Here is a 23,812-nt window from a genome sequence, read left to right on the forward strand (position 1 = left end):
GTTAGTTCCAGAATAATATCGACGGTCCATATTTGTGCGCTCAAAAAGTTTCAAAAATTATCTTGAAAGTTTCCTGTGATTAGGGCCCGGCTTACCCAAGGCAGCGTCTACGCGTGCGACGGACTAGTTACATAAGAATATCAAAGAGAAGAGCGCGCCGCATTGACCCCTCTCAAAAAGCATCGTCCGAATGCTCGTAACATAACATGAAAGGGGGAAAAAGAGTAATACACAAATAAAATACAATGATAAAGGAAAAAAATCACTGCATATCCACGGGGTGAATGATGATGAGTAGGGCGAAGCTCCGAAGGTAGGTGGTGGTGGTATCAATTTTATTTGACTAATACCCTTGTCACACGGGAAAGCTTAACCGCTGTTATCCCCAACTGCAGTTAACGGACGTAACCACAGTTACCGTAAACCAGACGGAGGCGCTGTCACACGTTTTCAGCGCTTCCAAGCGTTCTTTAGTTCATACATGGCTGCGTTCGTGCAACACCGCTATTACACCGCCTTGTACAGGGCTTCGCGCTCGATTATGGACGCGTCAGCAGCGTGTTTTGATGCCCGTCTATCAAATAGCGCGAAGCCCTGTTCAATGAACGAACGCTGCTGTGTATCAATCTCGTGAAATGCACACGATATTTTTTCAGCACGGACAAACTGGTACCTCAAAACCGGTAATTTATCTTACCAAATGCGTATCAACGCCTCCATCGTCGCAACGGTCCAGTTGACACGCTTTTGGCTCGATATTTAGCTGGGAGCCGAGCTGCTCGCGTCCGACATGGAGGCAGCCATGTTAGTTTACGGCGCTAACAGGGGTTGCCTACCTCCGTTATGAAAACGGCCGTTAGCGGATTAACTGCGGTTAGGGTTGTCGTGTGACAAGGTACAACAGCCGTTAGACTTAACGGCCGTCGTACTTAATTGTGGTTAGACTACCCGTGTGACAAGGGTATAAGAGTCAACTGTCTGACGCCTGAGGGTGGCTCCACGCGGGAAGCGACTCTTTGGGCCAGGAAACAATGTCCAGCTGTTTCTCCCGGTCGGGAGTTCTGATAAGTTCATCCCATGTTAATTTTGAGGGAGCTGGTAGGAGCAGTTTTGGAGGGGGAAACACCCGCTTCCCCACAAGATGTGATCTTGGGTAGCTTGTGCATTTTGACTACAATTTTGACACTTTGGTTCGAATTCTGCGTTCGTGATAATTGCCAGTATATGAGGACTGGTGAAAGAATGCGTTTGTATGCGGCGTAGGATTGTGGCCTGCGCTTTCGTGAGGTCATCTGATGGAGGGTAAAGCCTCCGTTCGCTCGTGTGGTACTTTGTGACGTCGGTATAAGAGATCAGTGCCTCACCCGGGAAAACAGCGTCCGAGGGTCGCACCTCCCGGTTTGTTAGACCTCGGGATACACGATGCGCCTCCTCATTCTCCAAGTTCCCCGAGTGGGCAGGGACCCACACAAGCTCGACGGTTGCTTCTCCCCAGCCTTTTTTAAGGATCCTTGCCGCAGGGACGGCTACGCTGCCTTTAGCAAAATTTGTTATTGCTCGTTTAGAGTCTCTTATGACCGACCGAGCGGAAGTGCTCGTGATGGCCAGCGCAATGGCAGTTTCTTCCGCCTCCAGAGCGGATGGGACTCTAACAGAAGCAGTGTTTAAGATTCGCCTCTCTCCGGTCACTACAGTCATTGCGTATAGCTGTGCGTTCTGTTTTGCTGCATCTACGTACACTGCAGTTTTGTCGTTCTGATACTTGTCCTGCAGGGCCCTAGCTCTGGCAAACCGCCTTCCATCATGTCTACCTGCTAATATGTTCTTTGGAATTGGCTTCACTACCAAACGACGCCAAATAGCCTGCTGCAATGGGATTCTTCCCGCCAAATTCATGAGGGGGTTTAACCCCAGATTGTGTAATATTTGCCTCCCTACCTCCGTGCGAGATAAACGAGCCTGCTGTGCAATTTTGTGAGCCTCAATAAGCTCCTTCAATGGTATTGTAGATGCCCAAGTTGAGCATTTTTTCAGTGCTGGCATACATAGGGAGCCCTAGAGCCGCCCTATATGCAGTACGTATTGATGCTGTTGATTTCTGCTCTATCCGAAAGGCGTACGTGGCAGTATGGGAAGGAGTATACAGTGCGGCTGACCAGGAAGTCTTCAGTCAGCCGGCATAGATCTCTCTCCATTCCGTGATATGGCGTAGCTACGCGCCTAAGCAGGCCGCATATCTAGCGGGCCGTGGCTTGCCGCCTCGCTATCGGCTCTGAATTGTGTGCATTGTGCTGCACCAGCATTCCTAGGACTATTATCGTTAAGACGGGCGGGACTGCTTCATCCTCCATAATCACCTGTATGGGGGTAACCGCATCTTCCGCTTCCCAGTTTTGGCAGATTTTTTTCTAGTTATTAGTAATTCAGATTTTTTAGGAGAGCATACAAGTACGTTACGCCGGACGAAGCTCTGCACCGTGTCAGCTGCTTTTTGTAGTGCATCTGTGATTTCCCCATCCGATCCACTGTTAGTCAAAATGGTGATATCATACGCGTATATGGAGTGCTTGATAACCGGTATCTTGCCTAGGAGGGAGTGGAGAGTTCGCATGGTGACATTGAACAAGAAGGGCGAGAGGACCGCACCTTGAGGAGTGCCCCTGGTCCCTAAAAAGAACTTTCCACTCGTAACTTTGGCTTTGCATTCCACTCGTAAAAAGGCTTTCCACTCGTAAAAAACTTTTCACTTGTAAAAAGGCTTTGCTAACGTCCAGTCCAAGAATACTGCAGGTAGTTCTAATGGGACCTGGATGGAGAATGTCGTTTTGAATTTGCCATATGATATCCTGTGTGGATAGATTTGGCCTAAAACCGATCATGGTATCCGGAAAGAGCTTCTCTATTTCTACGTATTCATTGAGTCTGTTTTAGATAACGTGCTCCATAACTTTACCTAGACACGAAGTTACAGAAATAGGATGGAGGATTTCCCGATCTAGCTTTTTTGCCTGGCTTGGGTATGAAAATTACTTTAGCGGGCTTCCAATTGGTCGGTCTTGCTCCCTCTTTCCAGTGGTTGTTGGAGAGCTAGTTGACCTGCTTTACAGAGTTGTCGTCTAAATTGCACAGCATTTGATTAGTGATTCTATTTTCACCAGCTGCTGCCGTGCCTTTGATTTGGTTTAGGACTGCCGTAACCTCGGATTCCATAATATCTCTATCGAGTACCTCGTTGTTTTCCCCGGTATAGGTATCTATTGTTGGGAGATCCGTGATAGTGTTAAAGTTGCGTTCCTTCAGCTCTTTAATAAGCGAATCATTGTCTCCTGGAAGGGAGTGCACTACCCTCTGTAGGTTTTTCTGCGATGCTGTTTTGATCTGATTAGGATTGATTAGGTGTTTGAGGAGGAAACACGTATTCTTGCATCCTAGCTGCCCGTTTAAACGATCACACATTTGATGCCAGTGCTCTTTACTGAGTTGTCGGGAGCATTGCTCAATCTCTCTTTCGATGTGAGCGATTCGCTTACGAAGATTTCTGTTGTGTTTGTGCATCAGCCATCGTTTTTGAAGGCTATTCTGTGCTTGCCATAGGTGGACTAGCTTAGCGCCTGGGATCGGACCGTCTTCGTCAGTTTCCACCTCCGTAGTTGCACAATGTGCATCTTGCACGAGGGTGGACACCAGGGTTGCCACTGACTTTCGAGTAAATGTCGCCAAACAACGAGCAGAAAGTCGCCAAAAGTCGCCATTTTTTTAGAAATTTCGCCAAAAAAGTCGCCATTCTAGATGTGTGCGGCATATCCTAGTAATAGCAATTTTTACTGATGTATAGCCCTGTAGAATACAGTGTCATTCAAAGCCCTTAAAGTGTCTTGACATTTCTCAATGCCAGGCGCATCGCCCCTTCACCGTGGGAGCGCTTGGTGCACCTGGTTCTCCGACTAGCAGCAAGATGTGCGCGGAGGCGCAAGTATGAAAGGATAAAACGATCCTGATATTATTAAAACGCTCATGATATTATTTTTTTTAACTTTGGAATAAAGTGAAACCTTGGCGAATATATCATGCAACACTCTACCATGGGGGTGTCATCTGTTACTATAATGCGCGTAACAAAGCTCAATATCAGTAAGTTCTGTCGAAGGCAATATGTTTGCAAGAAACCGTGAAGAGACAATTCTATTTTAAGAAAATTGATGTTTTATTACCGCAGAAAGATGTCAGCGTCCCATAATGGGAACTTTCGGTACTTCTGCTGGAGGCTTGGTTGGCAGGTCATCAACGCATACGCTAACTGCACAAAGAAAGGACACTTCAAATATGTTACCAATTATTCTTGTGACTTGAGCTCAGGACATCGCATGTGGTAGCTTTCTTTTTCTTATATTAACAATAACAGCAAGCGCGCGCACTCAAATAGTAAGGGAACCTGTAATGAATGTTGTCCCTGTTTTCTCATATTACAACACATCAAATATGACACGAGGCATCGTTGCGGCCTCTGCTGAAATAATATTTCAGTAGATCTGAGATACGAGGCCGAAGCTTGGGCTTAGGTGGCCACCTCGCGGTGTGTTCAGGCGTGGACGAAATTGCATTTCTAAGAGACACGCGCTGAGTCTGACGGACGCGTAGCAATGACGCGTTGCAGGAGCAAATCGCGGAGGCCACAGTCATATTGCGTCACTTCCCTTCGCAGCTTCCAGACGAGGACACTACCCCGCCGATAAAGAGCACTGCTGTACGTTGCGAGACGTAAATGTGAAATACAAAAGGCCCATTTGTAAAGCCTCCCCGAATGTCAGACGGGGCGCTATGGAAAGCGTGCTTGTCGTGGACCAAGCGGTCGTGGGTTCGACTTCCGGTGGCAAAACTTTTTTTGCTTCTAGTTCATCTTTGGTGAGCTTGTATTTACTGAACAGTGTGCTGAAATCGTTATGGTGTCGTCGCCAATGTATCTAAGTTCAGATAGTTTCCTCATTTGTTCGTTTTCCGCTAGCTGAAGCAAAATTGATCTTTCTGGTAATATTGATGCCTTTTATGTAGGTCCTATTTTCTTCTCAAGCAACACTGGGTCAGAAAGAATAGGGTAGCTTTTCGACCGGTGTAATTTCACAATGCATGACATGTTCTTCCGGAAGACTAGATTGTACTGCAAAGAGAACTGAGAAATTAGCTCCGCTGCGGCCTCTTTTTAAAGGCCGACCAAAAAGGAAAGACGTATGTGCAGCATAAAAATTCAATTTTTTGCAACAGCACAAACCGCCCTCCGCGATTCCCAAGGAGGCGCGGCGGCAGTTGTAAACAGTTCCTCAACAACGCCAACTCTTCGCCGTGAGCATAACCAAAGACGTGATAACCTTGCTTGGATTAATTTTGAACATTACTTCCTGAATAATTGAGGGTCAGTCGGACACAGGAGAGAGCAGGAAAGAATACATGCAAAACGGAAAGACTAAGAAGGGGAGCGAAAGACAAAACGAGGCGACTGCCAGTTTCACCCTGGCGGGTAAAGAGCGGGGTACCTCTACGCGTACGATGGACTGAAAGGGTGTGTTGCCTCCGCCAGGAGGCCGTAAATGTCTGAGTGCCTCATCACACGGCAGGAAACTCAATAAAACCTTTTACCAACCAATAAAATCAGCGGAATATCGGATATAATTTCCCCCTTACGCGGCTCTGCGAGGGAGATTTCGAAAGGCTCACTCAGCTAGGATCCACGATCACGCAAAATAGCAAACTCCTACTGCTGCAGACGCCCCTGCGGGGTCGTTTGAAAATGATCAATTCTGGCGAATAACTGTGACCATGCATAACATGGTCGTACTAGCGCTAACGCGTTGAATGTCGACGATTTCTCGACCACAAAAGCGTTGGTCCATGATTTATCCATGATTTTATCCTACCATGTTGTTGCTTGTGTCTACGCAACAACATCGTAGGATCCCTGATATTTGAGACAAGTATGGATGACAGGCCAATACGTACACGTGTAACTTGTTTATACTGGTCAACTTGCTGGCTAACTCACACACAGGCAGCAGCGGAAGTCAAACGGGTGAAGTAGATTATGATAACGCGAAGTGATAGATACAACTGAGCATAGAATGACACAAAGTTGAAAACAGGATATTTATAGAGTCTCACTCTTCTATTTGTTATCAAAGTTAAAGCCCAGACTACTAAGTTCATATTGCCACTAGCCTGACCGATCTACCACCAACGCTGATTACAGCCCAGACTGAGGTACCACAATTGCGCAGGTCAATACCTACTGCAACGAAAAAAGAAAAGGGGCCGTGGCATCACTTTATCCCTCAATTGACCGCGGTGGCCAACCAGAGAGTAAGTACTCGTAGGCCACAGCCAACCGGGCCAGGCCTAAACGGAAAACCAGGATATTACAAAAAACAACGGTTTCCTTCTTTCTCATCGACACGTAGTCACGCACAGTGTCAGGCGCACGCGCGCGCTCGAACGGGTCGCTCCATCTAAATGTTTCTTATTTTGTATTGTAGCGAAGCCTTTGAGTTGAGTAAGGGGTTGCGCTCTCTATAGCCTTCTAGTGGGTCGTCCTCTTGGGCTCTTCCCGCTCGCGCTCTGAGCTCGTGTTCTTGCTTGACTGTCGCCATTGAGCATTGTCGCCGACTGCTGTCTAATAAACACCTCAACAAATTGGTGGAGAGTGCTGTGCTCCCATTCGATGCCCCTGGAGCTAAGATCCCGTACCCTACCAACTACCATGCCTCAAGACGCTGCTCAGCAAACGCCTCCTCAAACAACGACCTCCAGCCCCGGTGTCCCCCGCATCCGCGACCCCCCTATCTTCACCGGCGCGGATGGGACCGACGTTGAGGACTGGCTTGCGATGTACGAGCGTGTGAGCGTACCCAATAAATGGGACGAGGCAGGCAAACTCAGGAACTTGGTTTTCTACCTCGCGGGTGTGGCGGGCCTGTGGTATAACAACCACGCCACCGATTTCCCCACGTGGTCTGCTTTCAAGACCGCCATCATCGACGTGTTTGGCCGCCCTGCCCTTCGTAAACAGCAAGCCCAACAACGTTTACGCGAACGAGCTCAGCAGACCGGTGAGTCCTTTACGAGCTACATAGAAGATGTCCTGGACTTGTGCAAGGAAGCCGACGCAGCTATGCCTGAGCCTGACAAGATCCGCAACGTTATCAAAGGCATCGACGACGACGCCTTCACTATGCTGCTCGCCAAGAACCCTCGTACTGTGGCCGAGGTGATCACGCTCTGCAAAAGCTTCGAGGAACTGCGCCGGCAGCGGTTGCTGACCCGTCGACCTGCATCACGCGACGCCGATCTCGCTGGCTTGTCGGCCATTTCTGATCAGTCCGCCTTGCTAGCCGAGATCAAGTCATTTGTGCGCGAGGAAATTGCCCGCCAGTTCTCCCTACTGGCCTTCCCTCAGCAGCAGCATGTTGAACAGCCATCGACCACGCTGCTGCCTCCCTTACGCCGCGCTATTCAGCAGGAAATCGCGGATGTTATGCCGGAATTATGCCGGAATTATACCAGCCCTCTCCGGCGCCTGCACTGCTCAGTTACGCGCAAGTTGTAGCCAGGTCACCCCAAGCGATCTCTGTGGCTGCCCCACTTACTTACGCCGAAGCCGTCGCCAGACCTCAGGCCTTTGAAGCGAGTGTGCCGGCTGCGTTTGCCGACGTCATACCTGGGCCACCAATGCAGCCCATCATGCAGTCGTATCAGCAGACGCCTCGTCCACCGCGTCCTGCGTCATGGATGGGACCTACCCCGACGAATCGATGGCGCACTCCTGACAACCGCCCGATCTGCTTCGCGTGCGGTTGCGCCGGTCATGTTGCCCGCTATTGGAATCGTGTGCAGCCGCCTCGTGTCGGCTCAACCATCACCAGCCAGTCAAGCCGCCCGTATTACGCTTCACCGCCGCCTATGTCACCGTCGTCTCGCTCAGCTCCATCTACACGCCGTTCACCGTCCCCACGACGCCGATCACTGTCACCGATGCGGCCACGTCCGGTCCCACGTGACCAGGAAAACTAGTCGTCGCAGTCCACGAGGCAAGGGCTGCGACGCTGTCGAACTGCGAAAGCCCTCAGAGAAGCCCATCGAACGTGTTAGACGTGTTTGTGGACGGTGTTCGCACATCTAGCCTTATCGACACTGGAGCCGCCGTATCCGTTATTGACGCCAAACTTAGCCGATTACTGCGAAAAGTGACGACGCCACTTCCCGGGCTCTCCCTCCGCACAGCCAGCGCACAAAGTATTCACCCTACAGCGGTGTGCACAGCCCGCGTCATGATTAACGATGCTCTGTACGCCGTCGAATTGATCATAATTCCAGCATGCTCTCACGACGTCATCCTAGGATGGGATTTTCTCTCCCACCACGACGCCGTGATTCATTGCGCACCAGCCGAAATAGAGCTCTCACCATTCTCTGATCTGACGCCGGCTGACTGTCCATCGTCTGTGAGCAAGGTACTCGTCAAAGACGACACCACAGTGCCTGCAAACTCGTCAACGGCGGTGTCCGTCTACTGCGCCAGTCTCTCCGACACCGTTGCACTCCTCTCGCCATCTGACCGTGTTTGCACGAGGAAAGGCTTGCTGGTGCCTTTCGCGACCGTGCAAGTCACTCAGGGCAGCGCGTCAATTTTTGTTATCAACCCATCTCCGTACAGTGTTACGTTGGTGCGAGGAGAATGTCTCGGCAGCGTGGAACCCCTCGAAGACGCACAAGTTATGGACGAACCAGATGACACGCACTGCCCCAACTCCAGTACGCTCAGTGCTGTTACCACGTCTGGTTCATCGCCCGATGACGTATTCGCTTCTTCCATTGCTGACAACCTTACGCCAGTCCAGCGTTCCCAGCTTCTCGGTCTCTTGAAAGAATTTCGCGCTTCTTTCGATGTCGCTCAAACTTCTCTCGGCCGCACGTCCACCGTTACGCATCGCATCGTCACTGGCGCCCAACCGCCCCTGCGGCAACGTCCATATCGCGTATCTCCCACAGAACGCCGCGTAATCAACGAGCAAGTCGACGACATGCTTCGACGCAATGTTATTCGACCATCTAACAGCCCCTGGGCGTCTCCTGTCGTTCTTGTTGCGAAGAAGGACGGTTCTGTGCGGTTCTGTGTGGACTACCGACGACTCAACAAGATCACTCGTAAGGACGTGTATCCACTACCGCGCATAGACGACGCGATTGACAGCCTACAAGGAGCAGAATTCTTTTCATCCATCGATTTGCGCTCAGGGTACTGGCAAGTACCTATGGCTGATGACGCTCGACCGAAGACCGCCTTTGTCACGCCCGACGGCTTGTACGAATTCAACGTCATGCCGTTTGGGCTGTGTAATGCGCCCGCCACCTTCGAGCGCATGATGGATACTATTCTGCGCAACCTGAAATGGCACACGTGCTTGTGCTACCTCGACGACGTCGTTGTGTTTGCTCCAGACTTCTCCACGCATCTTCAACGCCTCCGGCATGTGTTGACGCGTTTGAGCAACGCTGGTCTGCAACTGAATCTAAAGAAGTGCCGATTTGCAGCACGGCAGCTGACAATACTCGGCTACGTCGTGTCCAAGGACGGAATTCTCCCCGATCCAGCCAAGCTTCGGGCCGTGACCGAGTTCCCGAAACCGACGTCCGTCAAAGAACTGCGCAGTTTCGTAGGACTGTGTTCCTACTTTCGGCGCTTCATTCGAAACTTCGCGACTATCATATCGCCGCTAACGAAGCTCCTCGGAAGTAACGGGCCCCTCCATTCGTGGTCGTCAGAGTGCGACGACGCTTTCGCAACGCTCCGTCGTTTGTTGACGTCGCCTGCCATACCACGCCACTACGACCCTACGGCACCTACAGAGGTACACACAGACGCCAGCGGTGTTGGCCTTGGCGCTGTCCTGCGCAGCGCAAACCGGGGTTCCCTGAATATGTCGTGGCATATGCAAGTCGTACGCTTACTAAAGCCGAGACCAATTACACCGCCACCGAAAAGGAATGCCTGGCGATCATCTGGGCCCTTACGAAGTTCCGACCCTATTTGTATGGTCGCCCATTTGATGTCATCACCGACCATCATGCACTATGCTGGTTGTCGTCATTGAAGGATCCCTCAGGCCGCCTCGCCCGCTGCGCTTCGCCTACAGGACTACGACATCCGCGTGCTGTACCGCAACGGACGCCAGCATGCTGACGCCGACGCCCTCTCGCGCTCGCCCTTGCCTGACGATAATACACCATGCTCGTCACGTAACATTATTGTTTCTTTCATCGACGTTCACACCATCGCTACCGAACAGCGCAAGGATAAATGGATCGCCTCGCTGATTGACTTGCTCACTGATCCGTCGGCAACACCAACCACTCGCGCGTTGCGTCGTCAAGCCCACCATTTCGCCATTCGTGACGACCTACTGCACCGACGCAATTACAACGCCGATGGCCGCCAGTGGCTACTTGTGATACCCCGCAGTCTGCGTTCCGAAATATGCGAGTCCTTTTACTCTGATCCACAATGCGCGCACTCTGGGGTATGCAAAACTTACCACCGCATTCGACAACGATACTTCTGGCGAGGGATGTACCACTACGCGCAGAAGTTCGTTCGCTCCTGCCTCGATTGCCAACGCCGAAAACCTTCAACGCACGTGTCACCCTATGGTCTACAACCATTACCTTGCCCTAACCGTCCGTTCGGGCGCGTGGGCATCGACTTGTACGGACCACTTCCTCTGACTTCGGCTGGTAACCGCTGGACCATCGTCGCCGTTGACCATCTAACGCGATACGCCGAAACCGCCGCCCTCCCAGCGGCTACAGCACGCGACGTTGCCTCCTTCCTGCTACACCGATTCATGCTGCGTCACGGTCCACCCCAGGAGCTTCTCAGCGATCGAGGCCGTGTCTTCTTGTCGGAAGTCGTCGAAGCCATTCTCAAAGAGTGCCATGCTGTTCACCGCAAAACTACTGCTCACCACCCGCAGACGAATGGCCTAACCGAACGCTTTAACCGCACGCTCGGCGACATGCTCTCAATGTACGTTGCCGCCGATCACACAAATTGGCATGCCATTCTGCCCTTCGTCACATACGCCTATAATACCGCCCCTCAAAGCACAACTGGGTTTTCACACTTCTTCTTATTGTACGGAAGGCACCCGTCGCACACCATCGACACGATACTCCCATACAAGCCGTATTCAACTGAGTGTGCGCCGATTTCTGACACAGCCAGGCTTGTGGAAGAGTGTCGCGAGCTTGCTAAGACTTTTACAACGCAGGAACAAGAGCGGCAGAAGAGCATTCGCGGTGGCACCACCACTTCTGAGTCCACGTTCCTCCCTGGAGCACTCGTATGGCTCTCGGTCCCTACCACTGCAATTGGCCTCTCTTCAAAACTACTGCCGAAATACGAAGGCCCCTATCGGGTCGTCGAGCGCACATCCCCGGTCAACTACGTGATCGAACCCATCGAACCATCTTCGGACATGCGCCGTCGAGGGCGCGACATAGTCAACGTGGAGCGCCTCAAGGCCTACTATGACCCACTCATAGTGACGAGCTGTTAGGTCGCCAGACGGCTCCCTTTTCGTTCCCGGGGTAATGTAGCGAAGCCTTTGAGTTGAGTAAGGGCTTGCGCTCTCTATAGCCTTCTAGTGGGTCGTCCTCTTGGGCTGTTCCCGCTCGCGCTCTGAGCTCGTGTTCTTGCTTGACTGTCGCCATTGAGCATCGTCGCCGACTGCCGTCTAATAAACACCTCAACAGTATAGCTTTTTCTTGCCACCCGTGCGTGCTTTATATTATTTTTCTTTCACAAGCGCCTAGCGCGCAGCCTTCATAAGGCTTCAAGATCAATATAGGCCCCTCACGCGTCCCCCTTAATCCACCGCCTTCCATGAGAGCACGGGCTGTGGTGCCCTTCCACTCCATGTGATAGAGGACAACCTGTCGCCGGACGTTCCCCCGGGATACACTTTGAGCGGCAACCCCAGCCACTACAGGGCCTACGACCTTCTTGTGAAGAAGGCAGCTGGCCTCGTGCGGCAGGAGCAGGCACAAAAGGCGAGTCTGCCTCGCCTCTAAGCCACCACCACCACTGAAAAATGTCGCACGAGGAAACTGAGAGACGCCTGCAGCCTCCTGCACAATGAAGAGGCCCCGAGCACTCCCAGGCGTACTCGAAAGGCGACGAAAACCTCGGCCTAACAGCGTGCACACCACGGGCGAAAAAAGGGAAGGCAGAGAACGGCAAAAATATCCCTGCTTCCATCGACGTTCCCCCTCAATACGAGGCAATACAGCAGATGGACGCCGCCATTTTCTCGCCGCAGGCATCGTCGGCCACGCCATCTGTCCAATTCCCAAGAAATGCAAGGAATGCAACCAAGGAGAGACCGAGCTGGAGGAAAACCTGTCTTCCGTCCCTCGCCAAGAGAGCTACAGGAACAGCAGTCACGGGTCGCCCTCTCCCTTCTCGTGCTCGCACGTGACCCCGGCCTCCTCTCTCCCGCCCTCTCCACTGCGGAGAGCAGCCCCACCGGTTACCCACCTGCTCCCTCCGCGGCAACTGCCTCCCTACCTGAACAAGCTCGAGAAGCCGCGGCCACCGCAAACAGTCTGGGAGCCCTTTCTCCCCTTGCCCCAACCCTGATGTCACGGCGTCAGCGAAGAAGGGAAGCAAATAGCTGACACAACAAGCAACACAAACACAAGCGAACGGTGAGGCCCCTCAAAAAGGAGCCAGCCCCTCACTCGACCAAGTTGATCCTTGGGCACCACTGAAAAATAGGCAGCAGCCTTCCCCTGCCGCCACCCCCCCCCCCTGGCACCCCTCTGTGCGCCCTTTCTTTAAGCTCCACAGAGTGCCCTTGCAAAACCAAAAACAAAAGCAGGCGCTCAGAATGCTGCTGCGCCTCGCCGCCCCGCACCCCGGGCCAACACCCGCGGACCTGTGGAGACGGTCCCATACCGGCCCAGGAAGAAGAGAAAAAACTTTCGCTCCTACACACAGGAGGCCATCTCCTCGGTCCTGGCCATAGTAGACGGTGTGGTTCACGTCCGTGTCAATTTCCGACACAACGTCAATGCCGCAGGCACGCCCACCGGCTCTCCACTTGGCCCGCTGCTCAGCATCAGCGGCATATGCGGCATCCAGAAGAACTTGCTTTTGGGCGAGTTGGTGCCTTAGTTTGCTGAATATATCGTAACTGGCGCGAAGCTAGAAACATGAAAAGAGAAAAGAGACAAGACGAAAGAGACAGAAGAGCGCCAAACTGCCAGCTGTTTATTACCAGCGTAGGCTGAAAAACAGGTAAACTTCCACACATGGGCAGCGGTGTGGAAAAGTTACCCCAAACGGCATCGCTACGGCATATACGGCATCGCTGTGCGTGGGGGGAAACCGCAAACGACACGTGGAGCGGCATCATCTTCGGTGTTGACGCGGACCTCGGAGAGGAAGAGATCTTGGAGAACATCATATCGAACCTCCATGTGAGCTCATGCTCTCGTTCTAGACACATCATCACCCGCTTTGAGGGCAGCAAACCACTCATCGAGGTTGCCCTCTACAAGCACTGCCGTACCGTCAAACCACGCCGCCCGCAGCCTGCCCAGTGTGGCCACTACCTACGGTACGGCCACGTAGAAGTGGCTTGCACTTTCGACCTCCGCTGCGGGGGTGCCCACGAGCCCGCCGAAAGCACGGCCGCAACACCGACTTGAATATTCTGCGGCGCAAAACACCTGGCCACAGAACCACGCTGCCCTCGCTGGCAGAGGGAGTGCCAACTGGCAGAAGCCCGCACCCAAGACAGGAGAGAGCCGGGACACCAAGAGGCACATCCACAACAGGGCGCCAAGAAGGCCTAAGCCTCGAGCTCCTTCAGGGAGACCCACGCCTCCCAGCCAGTCAAGCAGGGCGTGCTCTTCGATGATATCACCGGCGGTCACTCTGGGATTGACTCACCGGCAACACAAACAGCTCCCACTGATCATTCCACCAGTGATCGGTGCGTGTTGGCGATTGGTGTGCTAGGGGCAGAAGTGCCTGCAGCGCTGGAGTTCCTCCCACCCAACTACCCTGCCTACTCGCTGTGCGCGGCGGCTCTCGCCACACACCAGGCCCTGAAGCAGCGTGGCGAGTAGTCCACACCAGCACTCAAGGCAATGGAATGACCGTTCGCTGCGCCACCGTCATGCTTAGCTAGCGCAGCACCGGTCTCTGCGCGAATTTGACATTCTTGCTCTGCAGGAGACGCACTCCCGCGCGGAGGACCTCTCGCTTCGCGGCTTCCTCGGCTACAGCGGCCCGAAGGTATGCGCGGAGACATCTTTTGGTTTCGTTTGGTTTGGTTTGCTTTATTCAAGGAAAATTGAACAAGATTGCCTTGGGGGACAGGACTAAAGGGTAAGTAAATGCCTGACTTGGTCGTGCCACCCTGGCAGCAAAGCAGAAATATAGCGTAAGTACAGTACGCAGAAAATTACAACATGACGTGTTATCTCATACGGGTGCCATAGTGGAACAGAACTACCAGATATATCACTAAACGCATAGAAATATCAGCAGAGACCTTATACGAGTGGTGGCAAATACAACCAAATGTTGTTTTCTATCAAATAAATTAACAATAGACTTCTTGACTAGGGCTTCGAGTTGCTCTACAAGACAAATTAGAGAAAGCAAACAGGCAAAAGGACAACAATGACTAAGGTGTAAGGAATACAAAACATCAATAAATACAAATTTTAAAAATCAAGAAAAGCATCACTTTGTTATTTTTTAATGCTCTAGCTGAAGTTCCATCTTCCAGTAAATGTAGTACAGTTGGGTGTTGTTTGTTCCAATATGCCTTCCAAGGATACCGATCACGCCCCCGGCGCCCCCAGAACTGCTCTGTATGTGCACGCGTCTATCGCACAAGCGTGCATCTTCTGCGAGCGGTTCTGTGATGACAACGTGGAGTGCGTGGCTGTGACAGTTCGCATGAGTGGTGTTGACACCTCGGTGGCATGTGTGTACGTCTGTTCGAACGTCAGATGTGACTTTGCTTTCCTACCACACCTTGCCGCGGCGCTATCAACTGACTATCGTGTGTGGAGACTTCAACACGCACCAAAACAGCTGGGGCTCCGCCAAGGGCCAAGGTGCCTGCTGAGGCCGGTGCTTGTCGGACGCGATTTCCACCACAGGTCTCGTTATCCTAAACACCGGCGAGCCAACTTTCGGCCGCCGCGGAAGCCGCCCTTCCTTCATCGACCTAGCACTGGTGTCACAGTGCGGCTCGTTCTCGTGGACACGAGCCCTTGACACTTCCGAGTCGGATCTCTACCCCATCTCCCTCTCCCTCACTCATCTGTGTCGTGGGGTGACGCGAGTGTACGATGTCGTGAGGTCTTCCGTGAGCTGTGTATTCCGACAGCCCGCGGGTGACTACTTCTCGCACGTATCTGGGTGCGCCCGCATAGCCACTACGCGTTGTATAGTTCCAGCTGGTTCCACGTGGCCTGACATTACGCTTCTCAACATTCGCGCTGCCCGTCACCGCGCACACCGCCGTGCCATTCGCACCGATCCAGCAGAGCACTGGACGGAAGAAAAGTGTATAAACGCTGTGTGCAGACGACAAGCGCAGCGCATCAGGCGCAACAGCTGGACGGGTGTCTGCTCGTCTCTGAGTGACCACCGACACCGCAACCGCGGCTGGCCCATCATGAGGTCTCTCCTAAACCCCAGAGCCTCTCGCTACCCCGTCCTTGCGATCGTGGCGGCGCGCGGCGGCGCGCGGCATCATATAGCTCGCACTATCTGAACTACTGGCAGACGCCTTTGCTCCCCGAGCCCCCAATCCTACGCGCGTAATCGCCGACAATCTCAGAAGCCGCCGTCCAGTTCTGTCGCTTCCTGCTTCGCCTGACGCTGCCCTTTGGAAGCACCTAGCCTACCTGTGCGGCGCAGACTTTACAGGAAGTCTGTGTCGCACAGGCAGGCGTGTTTTGAACCGCAGACGTCACCGCAGCACCCCGGTACCGGACGATAGCACGCACAACATGCTGCAGAACCCTGATGACAGCCAGCGCCATCTCCTGCTCGCTGCATTCAACGAGGACTTTCGCAGCGGCTCTCTCCCGGATTCCTGGCGTACGTTGATGGTAGGCCGGTGGTGAAGCGCGGTAAACCGCCGCGAGACCTCTCTCACCTCAGTGCTGGGAAAGACCATGGAGCGGATGACGCTGCATCGCCTCCGATGGATAGCCACTGCGCGCGGCACTTTCCCACCACAACAGTGCGGCTTTCGTACCCTGTGCGCCACAGCCCACTGCACAGCCGCTGTCGTTGGCACGCTTGAACACTTGAACAGGCACTGCGCGACGGAGAGACAGCCCGGCTTCTTCTCCTCGACGTGCAGTCTCGCTTTGACTGCCTACCACACGCTGCTTTCGTCGACGCGGAATGTGCTCTAGGAGTACATGGCATACTCCTCAAGTACATCAAGGCCTTCCTCACCGACCGCTCGCTGTCCGTGTGGGGAGGGTGTCCAGTACTCCACGCCCTGTCACCACCGGTGTGGCTTAGGGGAATGTGCTGAGCCCCTTACTATTTAACCTGGTCCTCGAAGCTCTCATTGAATGCCTTCCGAAAGGTTATACGTTTGCTGTGCGCGTGGTGATATACGCGGACGACATCGTCCTGTATATGCGCGTCCCACGCGCTACATCAATGCCGTCCGCCAGTGCCTCCAGAGTGCTCTCGTGGCCGTGGCCGCGTTCTTTGACGGCATTGGCTTGTGCATCTCGGCTGTAAAAACTCAGGCACTCCTTGTGCATCCGCGTGCCAGTGCTCGCCGCACCACTGCCCCCACCACACTGCACCCGTGTGCTACCTTGGCGTCACCATCGACCGCAGACTCCAGTGGAACAACGAGGTAGGCCGTGTACGCCGTGAGACGCGGCGTGTTGAGTGCTGTGTGCATCGCATACTCGTGCGAGGAGACGGATGCCCCGCCTCCTTCGCGGTTCCCATTTAGGCGGCCATTAGGATGGCCAAGGTGCACTACGCACTGTCCCTGTGCCTCCTACGCCCCATGATGTGGCATGCGATCGACGCCGACCACCGCCGAGTGCTCCGAATGTGTTACGGACTTCCCCGCAATTCGAGCATTGCGGACACACTCGCGGACACCCGCGCTTGGTCGGCGTCACATACAGGCGAATTGCGCGCGCTCTGCCACCTGATATGCCTCAACCATGCACCTAATAGAACAGGGATCATATCTCAGTTGCGCGCACTGCCCGACTCCCGTGTTGGCTTGTTACTCAGCACATTCGACGATATCGTCGTGGACAGCGCCTCAAAGATTCCGCCGTGGCCTCCCCCTCATCGGCGAGTGCCTCTCCATCGGGTTCGACCTCCCGGGGTCCGCTCCAAGCGGAAGACACCCGCCTATGCCATCGCACAAGAAGCCACAAGAGTGCAGTTTTTCACAGACAGCTCCGTGCTCCAGGACCATTCTGCAGCCGCTGCCTGCACGACATTGCAGATGGCAATGAAGCGTCAATACCGGCTTGCCTACCGTACGTACTACGCCACGGCTGAGCTGGTAGGAATCCACCTCGTTGCTAACCTCATCCGTGAATCGGCGCACATCGATCGCGCGGCGATCTTCACGGACTCGCGGTCGGCACTCCGCCAGCTCGCCAAAGAAGAGCGCGGCGCCTCCCCACTCGCACAGCGTGTAGCCCTGAAACTGCACGGACTGCGAGAACACGGTTGCAACGTCACTCTCCAATGGACACCCTAACACGTTGGAATCGCGGGGAACAAAGCTGCTGACAACCTGGCGAGGACTGCACACGACATCTGCGGTTCCACTGACAACATATGCGGACTCCGTGAATTCAGCACGGCAGAACACCCAGCAAAAGCTGGCTCACAATCATCCTGATGAGCGTGTAGCCGCCGGCTGCCCCCCGCGTCATGTACCGGTGGGAATGCTAAACCGAAAGGAGCGTTCCCTCTTGCTCGCACTTCCGACCACTCTGTCTTGCCCGCGGAGCGCCGGCACCTCATCGCTATGCGCCGCGCTCTCTCACCCCTATGCAGCGACTGCGGTGAGGAAGAAACGCTCCATCATCTCCTCATCTCCTGTACCGCCCTGGCTCCACAACGGGAGCACCTCGCGCGCGCCTTCAGGAGGGAAGGGGTACCCTGCGCGACCATGAACGATGTGCTGCACCCGGACGGAGTCATGGACCGTGTTCGCGGCACCCTACGAGCAGTGCTCGAGTACACTGATGCCGCGCAACTCGCAGACCACCTCTAGGCCGTGCTCAGCGCCTGATCAGCGATGAAAACGAGGAATCTCGCCCTTACCCTGCGCTCAACCTCCTGTGACCTTTCCTTCCTTCCACCATCTATCTCATCCTTCCCATTTACCCCCTTCCCCTAAAGTGACGCGGTTGTGGTGTCCACCACTGAGAGACAGTTACTGTATAACTCCCCCACCTTTCTATTTTCCAGTCAACCCCACATGTGCGGAATTTATTGCTCACTCATTCCGCGCTTCAGCGGCATCGACGGCAAAAGGGTGGTAGCTTCCAACTTGGCGCAAACCAGGCACTGGAGTTCCGCCTCTGTAGCGTGTTTCCGTCGCTAACCGATGTCATCAAACAGCGCCGCCTGCGGTTCAGACCCACGCACTGTGGTCTGTCTCGTGGCTGGGAGCGGCGCCTTTGCACTGGAGTTCAAATACAATAGAGTGGCGCCAGTGGCCCAAACCTCACAATAGAGGCGAGGCGACGCGCAGCTTCCCGCGTGGCGCCATCGTAGCTGACAAAGCTGCCCGCAGTGCGCTCAAACACAGCGGAAGGTGTACCGTACAGGTCCCCGCTCCAAAATCCGACCCCTCTCGGCATTCCGCGAGCTCGCGGTTTGCCTCTTCGTGCGAAACCGCTATCGCCCTGAGCACTCAACACAAAAAGAAAAGCTCAGCGGCCGCCGTCGGCGAGCGAAAGAGACACTGCGCTCTCCCCATGAAAACGGAAACACGTCGGCATCCTTAGGGCGCACAGCGATATGCGGTCTTACAAAACCCATTACAAAAGGGCTCACCTATAATTTTTCATCGTCGTCAGGCACAGTACCAACGAAGTTCACATAATCCCTTACAGATATCTAGCAGCACCACCAGGCTTTTCCGCACAATGACGAATAATGGCACAGTGGGTGCTGCCCTACTTGATAAAAATTACAATTACAATGATTAAAAGCGTAGTGGGTTCCTTGCATGTGTACTTGCATTAAATGACCCAAGAGAGTCTAGAATTGGATCTGGAAAAGTCGCACTTCCAGCTTTCGCAGTCACCATTGTGCGTGTTCCACGCGGGCCTGGGATTTTTTTTTGTTTTTTGCATTTGACAATATCGCAGCAAATTATTTAGCCGAAGTAACATACTTGGAGCGTTCACTACGCGACACCTATTGTGTAAGACGTTTTTCGCAATATATAAAAAGTAGAAGGTATTGCTTTACCAGTCTACTGCGAATGAAAAACGAGAAAAATACCACGTCATATCCACGTGAAATTATGAACCTCAATTACTTAAAACTCTTACTCTAGCTTACTTCAGTTCATCTTTATGGAGGAAGAGCAGGTGAAAATTTCAGTAGACATGCTTGGGTGTTTTTAGCATCTCAGGCTTAAGGAAAAACTTCGCGCAGCTTGCACTAGTTACGCAACGCTTAAACCAACAACGGAGCCGGGTGGCGTTCTTTGTTTCTCTTTTTTTAACACGAAAGTGTTTTATGCCGGGGTCCATTAAGACTTCAGTGACGTTTTTCCGTCACGGAAATGACATCGAAAAAATGTACACGTTCAGAGGGCAAAGACAAAAATGTTGCGTCAACGGACATCGAACCCACGACCGCTCGGTCCGCGACAACAGATGATGCGCACGCTATCCACTGCGCCACGGTCACATACTCTACATGCTTTACAAACGCGCCTTTTAGATCTCACACTCTCCTGTCACAGTGATCTCGGTCGGCGCGGTGGTGTTGCCCTCTGGGAGGAGTAACGTAAAGTAATTCATCATTACTGTGGCCTCCACGATTAGCACCTGCAACGCGTGTGGCTACGCCGTCCCATTCGGTGCGTTTTCAATAGAAGTGCAATTTTGTGAATGCCTTAACAGAGCGCGAGGTGCCGACCTTAGACCAAGCGTCGTAAAAGCGTCCGCCTCGCTCATAGCATCACGCTAATCCAAACCACAAATTCCTTTGCGACGCACGCCTGCCTCAGCGCGTTCCCCGCTTACGATCGCCCTGAGAAAACACGCGGCCGGGCTACAAGGGCGGTGCGACGCGTTTTGCGTTTCCCTTTACTCATGCCGTGGTGTTCAATTACACTTTAACATGCCGCGGGATGGCGACAAGTTCTGCGTACAATATGTGACGCTCTTCTGGCTATCACGCCTCTTTCTCTAATTGCGCTTTCACCGTTAACTACTACAGCTAGTGCAAGGGTTTGTTTAATCATTGAAAGTGTACGTTAGTCGTCGCGATGGAGATGAACCACCTAGCATCAAAATCGGTGCATCGACGTTAAACAGTGCTATAGCTGCCAGACATCTATATACATTGTGAAAACTCTCTTATATAAATGTATAGCAAACATTCAACTACTTCTGTAAGGACACGTTTTGCTTTCGTGTTATTCCGATTCCTATGACGGAGGGATCAACCATGTTTTTTGCTCTTTCTTTCTTCCTCTCTTTCTCTTTCTCTATTTTCCTATCTCTTTTTGTCTCTGTATCTTTATCTCTATATTTATTTCTTTTTCTCGCTCTTGCATCATTTTACTCTTTGTTCACTTTCTTTCGCTGTCTCGCTCTTTAGTTCTTTCTCTATTTCTCTCTCTCTCTCTCTATCTCTCTCTGTACTCGTTCTCTGGCCCATCCGAGTTACTGCACCCCACGCGGGCAAAACGAAGCAGCGGGAGAGTGTGGAGGGGACTCATGTGTTCGACAGAGAAGCAGAAGGTGATGAAAGCAAAGAGAGAGCGCGCACCGGCATGAAGTTTTCGCCAAAGCGAACCGGGGGCATACCGAGCTTAAACATGCGCGCTGTTAGAACCAGAACATATTTGAGCAACGGCTATGGTTAATTTATGAATAATTTAACAATTGATTTGTACTCCACTTAAGGGTTAAGACGTGAACATCGTTGACTGACTTCTTTTTATCGACCTCTGTCCACACTCTGGCTTTCAAACTTGGGAATACTCGTTATGCGGTATGGCAACCACCAGTGGCTCTACCAGAGTGGAGTTTTCCGCACAGGCTACTAACGCCAACACAAATACCTGCCACAAATGAAATTGCAGTAACGTTTTGCACTAAAAACAGGTGAAGATAGACCGGTTCGCTAAAAATAGTTTAATTACAGCTTCAGTGCTAGGTACGGCTGCAGCGTAAGCACCTCTAACCGCAATATATATCCGGAATAAGCTATTCTCTTCGCCTGCAAGCCTTATATCTTTAGCATATTTGTAAATGATTACATGGTTGCTTACCATGGCACTGTTGGTTGCACTCCTCGCAACTTGAAAATTGATTTTCACCAACACCACAGTGTGTTTCGTCACTCTTGTGGCAGGCGCCCAGGAACCAATTGAAGTACCAACCTAGCTCGGTGCCATAGCAGTGTGATGTACAAGTGTATAAATAGCAAGAAGAAAGGCCTGAAAAAATATCAAAGCAAAAAATTATACTTTCTTTTAATTATTTATCAAAAGGAACATCTTTTGATGTAATTTCGTGGAGTTTGTACAATGCGCCCACTCTTGAGTGTCAAAAGATGCCGTAATCAGAGCACTGAGGAACGAGATTGATGGAAGTTGAAAAATAGGTTTAAATAAGCTTGCTGCACGGATGTCTTGTGCTCGAGAGTAAAGTTGTGTTGTAATGTGTAGTTAGTTATTGTTTTTGTGTAGTGCAACCAACGAGGTGCGGCTGAAGAGGGGCAAGTATAGTAGTGACAATATATTATTTGTGCTATTACCCAAACTAATGAGCGTGCCACGTTTGCAAATCTAGTGTTCATCCAAATTAACCAGCCATAGCTCGAAATCATGACTCATTGGCATGGTACTAAGGTTATATATAGAATGCTCCCATCTATTGAAAAAGAAATGTTGTCCTAATAGCTCACAAAACAATCGCTGTTATTCTCTCCGACCTTCGTAAAGTCACGTTTTTTTGCCGTGCCGTGTTCGTAGAATACCGTGTTTTTGCCGTCACGAGTAATTTCCACGTGTTCTTTACTGCTGCCGTAGCATACTTATCGGCAGCGCGTCTATGACCCTACATATATATTCAGAATGGCCCAGACGGCAATCAGTGAGGCCGTCAGAAAAAAACATAGAAACATGCTATGCAAGATCCTACTCGATAAAATTGATTTTTTATGCACAGCTGCATTTCAACGCTGGCTATACTCTTGTGTTTCAGTGCCGATATTGCCGAAGCATAGGTAGCCTTTTGGCCTAATGTTTTGTGGGCGTTGTAAGCACAGATGTACGTTACAAAGGAGTTGCGTGCAAGCACAAACAACGGCGCATCAGCTGACACTCATGGGAAACCCAAGCAGCCTATTCACACACCTGGAACCCTTGCCTATCTGGTTAAGCTCGAAGCAAAAACTTCCATTTTTAAGAAAAAAATATCAAGAATATTTGCCAAATCGATGTCAAAGCAAGCTTCTTAATATATTACTTTTATGAGCAGTTTTATGCCTCATAATAAGTGAATAATGACTGCAATGCACCATCACAAGCATTTCGGTCAAAAAGTGTATGCTAACAGAGTATCTCCAGAAGATAAGCAGTGCGCAGAGAATCACAAAATCAAAATTTCGTACCTGATATTAGAAAAATGGGGACGCATTGGGAATTGGAGAACACAGAGAGACTCTTCCAACAGTAATGAAGGCAATAAAGTGGGGCTGGGAAGAATAATTATATTGGAACTAACAAACGGTGATATTCTAGACATGCCAATGGCAGCAGAGCGTGCCCTAGCGTTCGGTGGTATGATCAAACTGCGTAATGAGCAGGCATAAAATGAAATATGCTGCTGAAAGAAACCAAGCACATGTACAAATGCCAGAGAACATCTGCAAAATGCAAAATAAAATTTAGTTTAGAGCTCTAAAATAATTTATTAAAAGCCTAAAGTAGTACAAAACAATAATGCACGACTAAAACATTCACAACTGAAATTTAGCTGGGCAGGTGTTATAAGAACATTCTTCAGAATTGTTTGTAATAAGTAAAGAATGAATGAATGAGAAACTTTTAATTTCGTGAAGCACTGCTCCTGAGCTCGTAAGCTCGGATCCCCCTATCTGGGAGGGTTCCTCATTCCAGAAAAAAGTTTTCAAAATTTGAACTTACCGCTTGAATTCCCGCTGTATTTAGAATCGCATCCTTGTATTGCTGTAAAAAAACATTTTTATTGCATGATAATGTTAGCACAATATTCGCTCAAGTCTTTAAAATAGAATATAGTCGCATAAACACACCTAAAGATTCGCATTCTATTTATGGGCTAATTAACTAGCTACCCAAGGTTAAAATATTATTTTGACTTGCTCGGTGTTCGATGCTAGCAACACGCAATCAATTTCGGCATTGCAATAAAAAAAAAGAAACAATGAAAAGGTTAAGCTTTTCATCAGAAACAATACGCATTAAGAAAATAGCGATATGCTAAAATTAAG

The 23,812-nt window shown here is 51.5% G+C and overlaps 1 long non-coding RNA gene across 1 annotated transcript; it reads right to left on the minus strand.

Moving 5' to 3' along the window:
* Positions 1–4,192: 4,192 nt before the first annotated feature.
* On the minus strand, positions 4,193–23,528 carry LOC119373271 (uncharacterized). Its single transcript, XR_005179804.1, has 3 exons — positions 23,487–23,528; positions 21,606–21,773; positions 4,193–4,297 (listed from the first exon to the last, which is right to left on the minus strand). It is a non-coding gene; the product is annotated as an uncharacterized LOC119373271 (long non-coding RNA).
* Positions 23,529–23,812: the final 284 nt, after the last annotated feature.

This window comes from Rhipicephalus sanguineus, chromosome 11 (genome assembly GCF_013339695.2).
Source record: "Rhipicephalus sanguineus isolate Rsan-2018 chromosome 11, BIME_Rsan_1.4, whole genome shotgun sequence".
In the NCBI taxonomy this organism is placed as follows: Eukaryota; Metazoa; Arthropoda; class Arachnida; order Ixodida; family Ixodidae; genus Rhipicephalus; species Rhipicephalus sanguineus.